Source organism: Carcharodon carcharias, chromosome 1, assembly GCF_017639515.1.
Source record: "Carcharodon carcharias isolate sCarCar2 chromosome 1, sCarCar2.pri, whole genome shotgun sequence".
Taxonomy (NCBI): domain Eukaryota; kingdom Metazoa; phylum Chordata; class Chondrichthyes; order Lamniformes; family Lamnidae; genus Carcharodon; species Carcharodon carcharias.
This window is the reverse complement of record NC_054467.1, coordinates 24355608-24372410: the sequence shown is the minus strand read 5'-3', so window position 1 is coordinate 24372410 and position 16803 is coordinate 24355608. Positions and strand designations below refer to the sequence as shown.

General features: G+C 42.5%; 1 pseudogene; it reads left to right on the top strand.

Moving 5' to 3' along the window:
* LOC121269838 overlaps positions 1-9600 on the top strand; it is a 121611-nt pseudogene extending 112011 nt beyond the window's left edge.
* Positions 9601-16803: the final 7203 nt, after the last annotated feature.

The window sequence follows — 16803 nt, the reverse complement described above, 5'->3', positions numbered from 1 at the left end:
AGGAAACCCATCCGCTGCTTTTAAAGCCAGAATGCTGTATTAAATCCTGAGTTAACCGGCAATTTAAATATTTCAATGACTTACCTGACACCGGGGTTTCTGCTTGCCTGCATCTACGAGAGGGTTGCCGAATCATGCGGCGACAACAGACAGGAACTCACTGTCCCTGCCATTACCTAATGGGATCAAAGGTCTGGTGCCATATTTAAAGAGCACCCCCGTAGCCTGCACTAGCCCTCCCTGGACAGCCTGCGCTATCGTTTCCACCTTTGTCCAGCCTGCTCCACCCTTCCTCCCACCTTTGGTCATCCTCCAGTCAACTTGCACTGCCACCACCCAGTCTCAAGCACAGGCTGGTATTTACAGACACTCCCCAAAGAGGACAATGCAGTGGCAACTCAACATTAGACATGGAAAAAGTCTACCTTGCCAGGTGCACGGCACTTATCTGCAGTCATAAACGCAAATGTTCTAATTTCTCGCCGATGGGGAACTTAAATTGGAGAGGGAACTTAATTCGAATGAGCTAACCTTTTAATGAGCATGCATGACATGCTTATGCATGCAGAAGGACTTACCAACATTGTTTGTCGAGAAGCTTGACCTACCTTTAAAGTCCTGAGAACTTAATTCCTAAAGTTCATCCCGCTGTCGGGAAAATTGATTTTTGGCCTCACGCCAAATTAAGTTCCCCTGCCTGCCAATCTTCCTGCTGCTGGCTGACCTGGAAGATTCTGCCCTATGAGTCTAAATAGGGTAGAGGAGTAAAGGGATCCATGGGTACAGATTCACAAATCATTAAATTGCTTTAATAAGGCTATTTAAAAGCACTGGAGTTCATTTCTCGAGACACAGATTTGAAAAGCAGGAAAGTTATGTTGAACTTCGTTGTTTGGATCACACTTGGAGTGCTATGCTCAGTTCTGGTCTCTCATATTATAGAGAAAGAATATTGAAGTACTGCAGAAGGTGTAGAAAAGATTCACAATGATGATACTAAAACTTAGAGAATATACCTATCAGCAAAGTCTCAATAGGCTGACACTTGTTTTAGAAACGAGTGTTCTGACTGGTGACCTGATAGGGGTTTTCAAAATTATGAAAATATTTGATAGGGTAAATGTAGAGAAAATGCTTCCACTTGTCAGAGAGGCAAATCTAGAGGTCATAAATATAAGCTACTCACTAATAAATCCAATACTGAATCCAGGAGAAATCTTTTTACACAAAGAATGATAAGAACGCAGAATGCACTACCACATGGAGTAGTTGTTGCAAAGAACATAGGCACATTTAAGGGGAAGTTAGATGTGCACAAGAGAGAGAAAGGATTAGAAGGAGATAGCAATAAGGTTAGATGGAGTAGCGTGGCAGGATGCTATGAAAGGCATAAATGCAGATAAAGACCAGTGCCGCAACCCTATCCAAGCCGTTCCAGTACAACTTCAACACTGGCATCTACCCAACAATGTGGTAAATTGCCCAGGTATGTCCCATATACGAAAGGCAGGACAAAAGCAACCCAGACAATTATCAGCCCATCAGTCTACCCTTGATCATCAGTAAAGTGATGGAAGGGGTCATCAACAGTGCTATCAATCAACACTTGCTTAGTAATAACCTGCTCACTGGTGCTCAGTTTGCGTACGTCCATGGCCACTCAGCACCTAACCTCATTACAGCCTTGGTTCAAATATGGACAAAAGAGCTGAACTCCAGAGTGAGGTGAGATTGACTGCCCTTGACATCAGACAGCATTTGACAGAGTGTGACATCAAGGAGCCCTAAACTGGAGTTAATGGAAATCAGGAGGAAAACTTTCCAATTGTTGGAGTCATAACTAGCACAAAGGAAGATGGTTGTGGTTGTTGGAGGTCAGTCATCTCAGTTCCAAGACATCACTGCAGGAGTTCCTCGGGGCAGTGTCCTAGGCCCAACCATCTTCTGTTGCTGCATCAATGACCTTCTTTCCATCATAAGGTCAGAATTGGGGATGTTAACTGATAATTATGCTATGTTCAGCAACATTTGCAACTCTTAAGATACTGAAGCAGCCCAAGTCCAAATGCATCAAGACCTGGACAATATCCAGGCTTGGGCCGACAAGCGCCTAGTAACATTCGCACCACACAAGTGCCAGGCAATGTCCATTTCCAAAAACAGAGAATCTAACCATCTCCCCTTGACATTTAATGGCATTACCATCACTGAATCCCCCATGATTAACATGCTGGGGGATTCATACCATTGACCAGAAACTGAACTGGACTAGCCATCTAAATACTGTGACTACAAGAGTAGGTCAGAGGCTAGGAATCTGTGGTAAGTAACTCACTTCCTGACTCTCCAAAGCCTGTTTACAATCTACAAGACACAAGTCAGGAGTGTGATGGAATGCTCTCCCCTTGCCTGGTTGCGTGCAGCTCCCACAACATTCAAGAAGCTTGGCACCATCCAGGACAAAACAGCCCACTTGATTAACATCCCATCCACAAACATTCACTCCCTCCACCACCGACACACAGTAGTGTATACCATCTACAAGATGCACTGCAGAAACTCATGAGGGCCCATTAGACAGCACCTTCCAAACCCATGACCTGGAAGTTCCCCTCTGAGCCACTGAGCACCCTGAATTGGAAATATATCACCGTTTCTTCACTATCACTGGGTCAAATCTTGGAATTAACCACTCCCCCCACTCTCCCCCACCCTAACAGCACTATGGGTGTATCTACACCACAGGGACTGCAGTGGTTCATGAAGGCAGCTCACCACCGCCTTCTCAAGGGCAATTAGGGATGGGCAATAAATGCTGGACTTGGCGGCGAAACCCACATCCTTTGAATGAATAAAAAAAAATCTAATCCTATCTTTCATCCTGCATAAATGTGAACTCATCCAAAACTTGCAAACATCCTAAAATGCACCAAGTCCCATCTGCCCATTACCCCTGTGTTCGCTGACATACATTGGCTCCAGATTAAGCAACACCTCGATTTTAAAATTCTCATCCTTGTTTTCAAAACCCACAATGACCTCACTCTTCAATATCTCTGTAATCTCCCCTAGTCCTTCAACCCTAGATATTTACACTGTTCCAATTCTGGCCTTTTAAGCATCCCTGATGTTAATCACTCCATCACTGATGGCCATACCTTCAGCTGTCTAAGCCCTAAGCTTTGGAAACCCCTCCATAAACCTCTCCACCTCGCTAACTCCCTTTCCTCCTTCAAGACATTCCCTGAAACCTACCTCTCTGGCCAAGGTTTTGTTTCACTGTTCTAATAACTCTTTTTGCAGTGTCTGACGAACCTTGAGATGTTTTACTACATTAAAGGCATCTTATAAATGTAAGCTCTTGCTGTTTTGTGATCCAGCTATCATTGTGTTAACTCACAGATGCCAGAGGGGAACCAAGCACAGATTCTTGTACACACATCACCTCATTTGTCATGCTCTTCACTTGCTTTTGCATTGTTTAATTCTTTTTCTCAAGCAGTGATTCAAACACATATGGCATGTTTGGCAAGTGCTGGAAATATGTCGCTTTTGAAATATTAAAAATAAATTGCTTTTTATATCTTTCTTATACTTTTTGTTACTTTAGCTCAACAAGGATACCATCTGCCAATCCTCCACTTTACACTAGCACACAAGCTATGACAGCACCTTACAAGAAATTATATTTGAAAAAAAGTTAACAAAGTATTTCAATTTGCTTCAAAAGTATAATTGAATATAAGGTTATTGTTCTTCTGTAAACTTTAGAGAAATGTAGTTCTGTGTCAGAATGTATTGCTGATTCACTTATCTGTAATAAATGTAACTTGCCAAGCCCAATACATGGTTCAATAAATCTTAAATGCATTAACTACAGCACAGGAGTACTTTTATTTGTTTCTGAATCTGCAACCCACAAAAAGTGAATGTAACAAAAAATAACATTAAAGGGTCACACATTCTTAAAATTAGAAACACAGGGGGTGAGATTGGTCTTCACCAGTAAGATGAAAGACTCAATGTGAATCAGCAGCTTATTTTACACCATATGCCAGATTGGGCCCTTCTCAGGCTTTATGAGAAATAAATAGGGGTTGAAGTTGCTTGTGGTCCTACTTTTGTTCCATAAGCGACACCGAACTAACAGGATGAACCCCCAACTGGTGGTTCTGAGCTTGTCCAAAATTGATCCTGAGTGCTCATTTCAATAACTCAATCAAATTGCTGGTGCCTCCAAGGCAAACCGGCCAATTCAGGACAACAAATTTTAAGTCTTTCACCCTTGGATGGGGATGCAAGGGGGGACAATTGGAGGGTGAGGTGCCAAGAACTGAATGCAGTCCTCCAGGTGGTATCTAATCAGAGCTCGGTACATCTGTAACAAAACTCACACCCCTTTCTCAGCCCCCTTGAGATAAAAACCACCATTCCATTAGCTATCTTCAATTTTTTTTGGACTTGAAACTAGGAGGGTGTTTGCAGGCCAGTCATGTTCTTCCTCAAGCTGTAGGGCCGCAAGAAGCACTCCTGCCCCTCCTGGCTCCACATCAAACATACAGAAAATTTGGACTCACTTTTTTGTTGGTGCTGTTTTAAGGTTGCCAGCCTTCAGGATTGATCTGGAGTCTCCAGGAATTGAAGATCAATTTCCAGGACATTGCTGTGTACAATCCTGGAGAAAAATCATTGGAACATTAAAAAAAGATAGTTTTTAAAAATTTTCTTTGAACATTTCTCTTTACCAGATATAGAAGTATTGAAAATGGTTGGTGAAAAATGTTGTTTGGCTGACAGTCAAGCATCATCCAATGCTTTCCAATTGGCGTAGGAAGGCAGTGCATCACAAGGGTGGATGTGTTGGCTGACTAGTGCCTGGAGCATGGAGGCATGTCATGTGATGAATCCTCCAAAAATAATCCAATCACCATTGCCAATCTTATGCTGCTTAGTTGCATCAAGCACAGAAGATTCCCAAGACAAGCAGGGCCCGTGCCTGCTCTTCTCTGCTCTTGTCACTGTAAGGATCCTTAAAAAGGCATTACGCACACTTTTTTACATAAAAAGGGGCCTACATCTTTTGGATGACCAGATGCACATTTGAAAGAATGCTCCAACACAATGTGGGATTGGGTGTTTGCTCCTGGGGCACGAGGCATTGTCCCCTGCAATCTGTTGTACTCTTTGTACCTGTTTTCTGGAGAAGCAATATCTCCCCCATAGTTTATACAAACACAATTAACAATTGATTAATTATCCATTCTTAAAATGTGGGTACCACTGGCTGAGCTGGCATTTATCATTAATCCCTAGTTACTCTCGAGAAGGTGGTACAGGGCCTTTTCCTTCAACTGCTGCGGTTTGTTTAGTGAAGGTGTTCCGGCAATGCTGCTGGGTAGAGTGTTCCAGGATTTTGACCCAGTGATAATGAAGAAAGAGCAATAAATATCCTAGTCCAGTTAGTGGGTGACTTGTAGGGGATTGTGGAGGTGATGGTGTCCCCATGTACCTGCCACCCTTATCCTTCTATGTGGTGGAGGTTTGGGAGATTCTACCGAAGAAACCTTGGAGAGTTGCAGCAGTGCAAGTAAATGATTACGCTAGTGGGTGAAGTGTTGATCAAGCAGAATGCTTTGTATCAAGCAAATTAATGCTGGAGACTTGAAGTAAAAACAGAAAGTGCTTGTGGTAACTGCATGTAGTGACTCTCCCTCCTATCAATCACGGGTCATGTGATGTACTGCAGGGACTTTGACCAGTGAGCTCTTAGCACGGGCAATCCGGGGGGGTGGAGTTTTCCGGATGAGGGGTCATGTCTAGGTGCAAGCTGTCCTAGAGGTCTCCATAATAAAGTTTTACTGTTTCTTTAGGAAACCTGTCTGCTCCATCGAGCCATCACATTTGGCGATAAGGATGGGATCGACTTCAATGGTGCACCTCGCCCTGTTACTGTGGGTAAACCGAATTTGAAAAACTACTCACCAGTCATGCTGCTGTTTGGAAGAATCAATCCACACGATGTTAATATTGAAGATTGGAGCCAGTATGTTTAGCGCCTGGGATTTTACTTTGTAGCAAATGAAATAACTGCTGAAGAAAAGCGGAAAGCGATCCTCTTAAGTGTATGTGGCAGTAAACATAAAGCCTGATTCGTAACCTGACTGCCCCGAGCGCACCCCATTCCAAGTCATATAGTGAATTAGTGGACCTAGTGAGAGTACACTTCCAGCCAAAGCCTCCCGTGATAATACAATACTTTAAATTTAAATTCAAGGGTTCATGCCTGGGAGAGTTCACTGCAACCTCTGTGGCGAACCTCGGGCAGTTAACGGAATACTGCAGCATTGGGACACATTAAACGATATGCTGCGGGTATGTGGTGTCAAGGACGACGCCACACAGCGCCACTTGCTTGCCAAAAATCAATATCGACTTCAAGTGCTCCCTATAAATCTCCCTCGCCAGGGAAAGACTTGCAGGCTTTGCCACACATGGATAATGGCACCGTACCTTATGTGGGGTGGGAATCTGCCACCAATCGTGGCGAGAAAATCAGACCTGCAGAATTAAAGCGCGATTCAATGTCCACTGTGAGTAACATTAAGAAGCCTAACAAAAACGCTTCATCAACGACTTCAAGACAAAACTGCTATAGATGTGGAGGTGACCATGGAGCAGATATCTGTAACTTCAGAGAGGCAGAGTCTCATTATTGTCAAAAGAAGGGACACGTGGTTAGGCAATGCCGAACAAATTTGAGGCAGCCCACAAGCCAGCAAACAAATATGAGCGAGTTAACGTGTACACAGCGAAGGCTGAAGCTGCTGATACTGATGTGTACTCCCTGTATAATGTAACTGCTGTGAAAACTGAGCCTGTTACTGTGACAATACAAGTAAATGAGAAGCCACTGCATATGGAAGTGGATACTGATGCCTCAACTAATGGTTGGAGAGCACACTTTCAAACGCCTTAATGAAGGAAGACAGCCAATAAATTTGGAGCGGACAACCACTAAATTAAGAATCTATTCAAGTCAAGGGCATTTCCACAGTCCAAGTCTGTTACAAGCAACAGTCAGCCCAACTGCCCGTGATAATCATAAAAGGGGAGGGACCCAGTCTTTTAGGTCGAGATTGGCTACAGAAGATAAAACTCGACTGGTCCAGGACATTCATATGGGCACGCTTGGCGGGCCCAGGAGCAGCCGGGAAACAAACTGCCACCCACAACTGGACTCCCAACCACAATTTCATACTGGCTGGCCAACTAACGGCCAGCCAATGTGAAACGCATGCGGAAATGTTCAGCGCTCCTGGGGTAGGGAGGAGGGTGGGCACTGACATAAGTGCGAGCGCGGTCAAGTGCTGAATGAAAGCTCTTCTGAAGGCAAAGAGCTGCCTCAGGGAGCCAACAACTTCAAAACGACTAAATAAAGATTTTTAAATCTGGAAAAAAATGTCCACACATCACAATCAGTCACCTGAAAATATGCATAATGAAAGTTCCGTCCATATATTTTTATTCTTTATTTAATAACGGAAACCTCATCCTGCCCTTGGATGAGGTTTCATCAAAAATGCAATGTCCACCTGGCAGATTTGCCTTCCGCCAACTGTAAGGTTGGATGGACCACGAAAAATCGGGGACAATTGGAACTTAAACAACTTTAATCTTCTTCTTAATTGTCGGCAGGCACATTTCTGACTCTCGTGCGTGCCCGCCGACTGGTATATTGCACAAGTACAAGATGATACTGGGATGCTCGCCCAACGTCATCTCATGCAATTTCGATTCCGACTGGGTTGGATGTGTGCCCACACACCAACTCCAGACTTCTGCCCACAAAGTTCAGGCAATAAAAAATGCACCTTCACCATCCAATGTAACAGAACTTAAGTCCTTCCTGGATACGATCAGCTACGATAGTCAATTCCTACCTAACTTAACAACTGTTTTGGCACCATTACACTCATTACAGAACCGCCATTGGTCATGTGGTTCACCACCGGAAGAAGCCTTTGTGACAGCAAACAAATTGCTGCATTCATCGTGTTTATTGGTACTTTACGACCCATCAAAAGAGCCAGTGTTAGCATGTGATGCTTCTCCTTATGGTGCAGCAGCCATTTATCACATAAAATGGAAAATGGATCAGAAAGGCCCATTGGCTATGTCTCAAGAATCCTTTCCCAAGCCGAAAAGGGTTATTCTCAGTTAGAAAAAGAAGGAGTATCAGTATTATTTAGTGTAAAACAGTTTCACCAGCACCTACATGGGCAACATTTTACCATTGTTTCGGACCATAAACCATTAATGGGATTATTCAAGGAGGACAAGGCTATTCCACCAATAGCATCAGCAAGAGTACAATGCTGGGCTCAGACATTTTCTACGTATGAGTATACTTTTATGTACCACCCTGGCTTACACATTGCAAATGCAGATGCACTCAGTCATCTCCCGTTAATTGTAAATACTCCCATTCCACAAGAATTAGTGCTATTATTAAATTGCTTAAATTTTTCGCTTGTGTGTGCAAAACAAATTAGGAATTGGATGGGCAGACATCTAATATTGTCGCAAGTCAAAGACTTTGTTTCGCAAGGATGGACAAACTTGCCTGTATCTGGAGAATTGAGACCATTCCATGTCAAAAACACAGAATTAAGCTGTGAAGACGGAATTTTGTTGTGGGGGTGGAGAGTTGTGGACCCATCGCAAGGCAGAGAACCACTCTTGACAAAGATCCACAGTTCGCATCCAGGCATATCAAAGATGAAAATGCTTGCGCGAAGCTATGTCTGGTGGCCAGGCATTGACAGTGACATTGAAAGCTTGGTCAAGCACTGTCTCCACTGTCAGCAACAATAGAAGTTGCCTGTTTTGGCTCCATTGCATCCATGGGAGTGGCCTGGTCGATCCTGGGTTTGACTACATATCAATTATGTAGGACCATTCTTAGCTACCATGTTCTTGTTAATTATAGACACACATTCAAAATGGATTCAACACAAAGTCAAATTTTCAACATCGAACACAACTATCGAGAAGCTACATCACTGTTTCAGCCAACATAGCCTACCTGAAACTGTCATTTCCGATAATGGTACAGCCTTTACCAGCACCAAGTTTCAGAGATTTATGGATCTGAATGGAATCCACCATATAAAACCAGCTCCTGGGCATCCTTCATTGAATGGTTTAGCCGAGAGGCCTGTACAGACTTTTGAGTCTGGTATGAAAGAGTTATCGGAGGGCACTCTGGAATCTCAACTTTGCTGGTTTCTCTTAAGTTATCATACAACACCACATTTGACTACAAGTTGAACGCCATCGGAATTATTAATGAAACACCATCTGCGTACACATTTACACTTGGTGTTTCAGAAGTTAGAGGGGAAGGTAGCACGGAACCAGAGTAGTCAGAAATTTAACTATGGCATACACAGTAAAGCTCGCACATTCAGTGTAGGTGACACAGTATACGTGCAAAATTTTGGCAGTGGACCCAGTGGGCTCTGGGAACCATTGCTTCAGAGACTGGTCCATTATCTTTTCAAGTACAAATGGGAGATAGAATCATCCACAAGCACATAGATCATATCCATGCCAGAGAAGCATTCCAACGATTAATTGATCAACCTGTGATTAACGTTGAACCATCAATTTCTGAGGAAAGTGAACAACCTAGAAGAGACATTCCAGATGTTTCAGGGGTGTTGTCAAATCCTGAACTGCCCAGTTCCAATGATGTGTCTTATACTGCCGCTCCAGATCCTCTTGATCCTGTTCAGGAACCTTCAGTGGTAGAGCTATGCCACTCTAGTTGCATGTGAGGAGCACCTCAGAAACTTGATTTATAATCGCCTGAAATTGTATATATGTTTGCTGGATGTTCAAATGTGTTTTGTAAAGAGTAACTGTAAAAACTAAAGTGGGAGGAAATGTGGTAACTGCATGTATTGTCCGTCCCTCCTGTCAATCATGGGTCATGTGATGTACTGCGAGGGCTTCAACTAATGAGATCTTAGCGCAGGCAATCTGGTGGGGCGGAATTTTCCGGTCGAGGAATCAGGTCTAGGTGCAAGCACTCCTAGGTGTCTCCATAATAAAGTTTTGCTGTTTCTTTACGAAAGCTGTCTGCTCCATCGAGTCTTCACAGTGTTGGAAAAACTCAGCAGATCTGGCAGCATCTGCAAAGAGTAAAATAGAGTTAACATTGTGAGCCCAATATGCCTCTTCCTTGGAACTACTTCCTCTATGAGATTCCGAAGATTCTCAAAATGTTAACTCTGTCTCTCTCCCATCCAGACCTGTTGAGTTATTCCAGCACTTCCTGTGTTTTTGCTTTGTATCAAGCTTTGATGGTATGAAGCTTCTGGTCAATGGAAAAGGGTATAAAGCTGTTGGCCACCATAAATAGTACATCTGATCTTGTTTGATAAGTTTATGGTCAGCGAATAGCTGATGTCCCCTTCAGTAAATTGGAACATCATCCTTTTGTGCAAAATTGTCAGTAGATTTTGCTGAAGCAGAGAGCATGGCTCTGTAAAGGCTTCCCCTCTAAGCCTCATTGTCCAGTGATAATTCTCTTCAGTCAGTACCACATAGTTATGGTCCGGTGTATATTGTGATATGTGGCATAATTGACAGTTCAGACTATATGCTTCTGCTGCCACCTGTATCACTTGCAGTGACTTCTGTTTCACACTTCCAGACCATTACCTTTGGTGTCCCCTAAAGATTTATCCTTTGCCTCTTCTTATTTCACATTTAAATGCTGCCCCTCAGTGACATTATCAGAAAACACAGCATTAGTTTTCACATGTACTGACAACACCCATGTGTGCCTCATCACCGCCTCTCTTGTCACCTCCAATGTTGTTAAATTATTAGAATGCTTATCAGACATTTAGTACTGGATGAGCAGAAATTACCTCCAATTAAATATTGGAAAGGCTGAAGCTATTGTTTTCGCTCCTCACTCCAAACTCCGTTCCATAGCTATTGACTATATCCCTGTCCTGGCAACAGTCTGAGACTAAACAAGACTGCTTACAAGCTTGGTATTATATCTGACCCCGAGATAAGCTTCTGAAACATATCTGTGTCATCACTAAGACCACCTGTTTCCACCTTCGAACATTCCCTGACTTAGCCCCTGCCTCAGCTGATCAGCTGCTGAAACTTTCATTCATGCCTTTGTTTTCTCTAGAGTTGACTGTTCCAATATATTTTAGGCTGGTCTCCACATTCTACCCTCCGTAAATTGAGGTCATTCTAAACTTGATGCCCGTGCCCTAACTTGCACCAAGACCCATTCACCTATTAACCCTGTTCGCACTAGCACACTTTGGCTCCCCATCAGGCAATACCTTGATTTTAAAATTCCCATCCTTGTTTTCAAATTTCTCCATGGTCTCCCATGCCAGCCACCTCCATCTCAATACATTCCTCCTGCCCATAACCTACCTCTTTGATCAAGCTTTTGGCTTGATGTCTAGTTATGTTTTATAACTCAGCCGTGACGCGCCTTTGGACTTTACCTTAAAGGTAGTATATGAATATAAGTTGTTGCTTGTATCTCTGGCAAACATTCTTTGCTCCTGCTTGTCCTCCATTCCTATTTCAGGTGCTTAGGGAGCACTTAAATTCCTTTTGTGATGTACTTCCGATCAGCAGAAACTCAAGAAACAAGTTTCTTTCAGGTGAGAACATGGCTCAACTTTCATTTCATTAAAAACAAAAACAGAATTACCTGGAAAAACTCAGCAGGTCTGGCAGCATCGGCGGAGAAGAAAAGAGTTGACGTTTCGAGTCCTCATGACCCTTCGACAGAACTAGTTCTGTCGAAGGGTCATGAGGACTCGAGACGTCAACTCTTTTCTTCTCCGCCGATGCTGCCAGACCTGCTGAGTTTCTCCAGGTAATTCTGTTTTTGTTTTGGATTTCCAGCATCTGCAGTTTTTTTGTTTTCGTTTCATTAAGGTTGTTTAGGAAGAAGTGATCACAACATAAAGTTCAAAGTTAATGATATTGAGAAATACAAACAGCACAAAGACCATTGTTATACACTGGAATAGATCCAACAATGAGGGAATGAAGATAAAGCTAAGAAACATAAACTGAAAAAATAATGGCAAAGCAGTAGAGTGACTATGGGCAATATTTAAAGAGCAGATCAATAACACTCAGTGAAATATTTTCCATTAAGAAATGAGAACAAACTAGTTAAGAATGAGGCCATATGCAAATAAAGAAATGAAAATAAAACTGATCCTAAAGAAAAAGACAGGGAAATTACATAAACCGTACAGGAAAATATTTTCTATGTTCTCGTCTCCATACTACGAAAAGGGAACTAAATCATGGTGTGGAAAGTGTGGAAAAGATTTCCAAGGCTGTTCCCAGAATTGTGAGACTGCAAATATCAACAAAAATTGAGCAGGTTGAGGCTCTTACATCTGATTAAGTGAAGGCACAATGGAGCCCTGGAATAAAATGATGAAGCCATTCCATAGGCTGGGCACGGAGAAACTGCCTCAATTGCAGATGGTTCTGAAAAAGAGATTGTAAGGAAAGGGTAACTTAACTTTTCCAGAAGTCCGCTAATGTCTTACTGCCAGTGATTTCTCTTCATACAGTAGGAATATAAACCTTCACTTTCACTGTTAAGCAGGGAAGTGTGAGTAAATTTAGATGCAGTGACCACCGAATTGTTATACTCAGGCTGATCTTAAAGTAATTATCAGTTCAGATTGTTTCAGAAACCTAACTAAAAGACGTGCTTCATATACTTCAGGGAACTTTAATACACTTAGTTCTTCAGACGGAAGCATTTATGAATGTTAGCCCTTTGAGAAGCAGGTGATTGGTAAGGAATGGTACAGACTTATAATTATAAGTTTCGCTTGGACTAATAATGTGTGAATCTATTGATTAAATAGAAAGTTTGGGAGCTGTATCAGTCACATAGTAAAATAACTCATTGATGAAAGACAGTGTAAAGTAAAATTGCATGCAACGTCACATAAAAAGGGGTAATAAAAAGGAATAAATAGTAGGTGTTGGGACAGATAATTTGGATTCATAAACATTAAGCTTAGAATTGTAAATCAGTAGCAACTATGGATTAACGAAAAAGTATTCATTATTCTCCAAGAATTCTGTATATTAATTCCAGTTAGATTTGTATAATTAATTATTTGTTACTCTTTTACTGCTGCAAAACTTGTATAAGATTCTTTTAAAAAATGAGCAATGGCTCTTTGCAAAATGGCAATTTACCATTCTTACCACTTTTTATTGCACAATCCAGGTGTAAACATTTTTACAACAGATTTGGATATTGCAATGTAGAATATTACAATGCCTTTGAAATGCATTTTCAAAAAAATAACAGTGTACTTTAGGACAAATGACCAATGATACAGTGATTTTCAATTCATTTCCTCCGGTTAGATTGCAGAAATCTAATTTCTAGTTAATTGCAATTCTGCTGATTAGGATCCAGAAAGTGAAATGTAAAATTTCAATTCCAAAATGCTGGAAGCCAAGCCCGAGCTGCAATACATTTTACACACATAGATTGATATGTGAAATAGGGAAGCACTTAGAGTCAACTGAAGGATACAAAACTGATATGGAATTAATGTTAAAGCATATGGTTACACAAAGAGCAACGTGCGAGTGTTTGGCAAGGTATGAAGAAATAGTTGGGGATAAAATAACATTGCAAAGCCTTGGAATTATTCTCAAATGGTTGCATAGAATCTCAAATATTCATAACACCTCAACATGCTCAGTGGCGTTTCCTTTTTCCCAACATCCCTGCCTCTTTTTCTGCTGGAAATGCTGAGATATAGGGCAGGAATTTTTGGCCTGTCAGGCAGGCGGGCCTGACTCAATCGTCAGTTGGCGTGGAGCCGATCGCCGCCAGCGAAGTGGGCCGCACCGCCATTTTACGTGGATGGGCCAATTAAGGCCCACCCAGCGTGATGTCCACCAGGAAGTGCTATGCACTTCCTGTGCGAGCGAGGGGGGATACTTAAAAGCGAGAATGCATTCTTTCGTGCATTTGCACGAAAGAGTGCACATCTCCCTGAGGCTAAGTGCAGCCTCAGGGAGATCGCTTCAACTTTTAAAACTATTAAAAATAGAGAAAAGAAAAATCCATTACATGTCTCCTCATCTGACAATGTCATATGAGTTGGGACATGTACGTAATTTAGAGAACAACTTTATTACAATTTTTAAAACCCTGCATGAAACCTCATCCCACCGCTGGATGAGGTTTCATGTTTTCTGTATTTGCCGCCGGGGCTCCTGGCCGACCTACCAACCTTAAGGTTGGACGGGCAGGTCCTTTAATTGGTTAAATGATCCTGCCAGTGGCCTCAATTGGTCATTGATAGGTCGGCGGGCCCACAGCTGATTTTGCTGCGCCCCCGCCTTCCTGAAAATTTAAATGGGGCGGGGTGACATTGGGGGTTCCGCCCGACGTGATCCCACATCATTTTATGCATCGGCAAGCGGCGCCCCCCCCCCCCCCCCCCCCCCCCCCCCCATGCTCACCGATGGCAAAATTCTGCCCATGGCTCCAGAACTTTGCCAGCCTTGCAGTATCGCACCCTAGTGGTTGTTCTTCATGAGATTGACATGCTGCCTCAAAGAATGGGAGCTGTTGGCAGGTGTTAGGAAAGTAGAAGGCATCACAAACAAAGCCAATTCCATTCTTCTCCAATGCCTATACAGACCTACTTTCTAGCAGGGATCCTTGGACAATGATTACGAGCATGAACCATGGATGATTTTTATTTGTACCTTATACCTAACCAAATGTGTCCACAACATCCTTTCCACTGACTCAACAGGAACCAGACCGAGAATTTTTCCAGTCTTTGGGGCTCACAACCATACGCCCAAAAAGGGAAACCCCTTGCAGTAATTTTAAAATAATAAAGAAAACTGTTAGACTGTACACATATTCCAAATGGCATGATGGCTGCAGCCCTAAAGATTTGATTCACCTATGTATAATAGCTTTTCAAACAGTGGCCCAGCGGGACCACTCCTGACTCTGAATAAGAAGATTGTGGGTTCAAGTCCCACTGCAGAGAAGTAAGCACAAAATCCATGCTGACGTTCCCAATGCTTTTGGATGAGGCATTAAATCAGTACCCCATCAACTGCCCTTTCAGGTGGCACTGTTTGAAGAAGTGCTGGGAGATTTCCCTGATGTCCTGGCCAATATTTATCCCTCAACCAGCACTATTTAATAACAGATTATTTGGTCAGTATTACTGTTTGTGGGATCCTACTGTGCACCATATTCGCTGCCACATTTGTGGATGCCAACTATGACCTTACTTCAAAACTACTCCATTGGTTATGCAGGGCTTTGGGATGTCCTGAGGATGTCAAAGGTGCCACATAAATGGAAACATTTTGTCTTTCTTTTTCCTTTGGCTTTGTATGATTGATGATGCTAGACCTACCTAAAATTGGGTTCAGAAAATACTGCAAAAAGATGTACTGAAAAACAATCACCCTGCTTTTATTGAATACAAAGTGCCTGTTGCAGGTTATTTGATTCAAGATTCACAGAACACAAAGAGCAGAATCTTGCTCTGATTGTATATTTTCAGGAATTGGGATCATTTCCAGGTCTTCTGAAATTTTTAGATAGAATAAGACCAAGGAATTGTTTTAATCATTATTTTTAAATAATTATTTTTAACCTGAGAACAGCTCACACAAATTTGTGGGCTACATTCTGAAAGAGATCTTCAAAGTTCTGTTTGACAAAATTTTTCGACCATTTGGAATAATGAACAGTGGAAAGGTGTTTCCACCTCTTCACCACTAGTGGAAATTTTGAAGTATGTTTGGCAGAAAATGCTGCAGCTGCATGTTATAAGTATTCTCCAATCCAGTCTCACTTCCAAGGGTATAGCAACAACGTATCCGGCCTCTCTAGCCTTATTGAAACAGGCAGGACTGTTAATGTTGAAGATTATTTTGTTACATATCCCATGGGGCAGAACTTTACACTGGCTGGATTTTATGGCCCTGCTGAAGTCAATGGACTTCTGAATGCCTCAACGCATTTTACGACCCTACTCCCACAGCAACTGGGCCGTAAAATTCCGCCCCATGTTTCTAACCTTTGTGGTAGAGTGTTAGAGTAATTATATTTTGAGTGAGTTCAACACTAACAGTGAAAAGCAAAGGTAACCTAACATTCGCTCAGATGATCTTACCTTTTTGAAGGACACCTGCAGAGAAAGTCAAACTGTTTCATTTCTTTGTTAAATTTGCTCAGTCCAACCACTCCCCTCCTCCCCTATGCAATAATGACTCACCATGCTACACCACCCTAGACTACATTCCAGCTAACACTGTCTTGTCAAGTTCACAGTTTGCCACTTGCCACATCTATCCAGAGTTCCTCAACAACCGGGGTCAAAAGGACAGGTGTGGCTTGCCAAACACCCCACCAACAGCCTTGATACTGGGATATTCTGGGAAGATTGGTGTCATTCCAAAGCTGCTGCCATCCTAAATCCAGGAAAGCCAGCCAAAAGTTCCAAAAGCTGCAAACCCATTGCCTTTCAGCCTATGATTTACAAGCTGGTTGAAGAGCAAGTAAATAACTGGATAAAATCATATTTAGAACCCAGCCCCCCAAATGAGCAAGTGTGTTTCAGGGAAGGGAGAAGCAGCTCTGATCAGGTACTTGAGTTCACCACCAATATTGAGGCAGGTTTTCTGAAACAGTTGAACGCTGGAGCCGTCTTC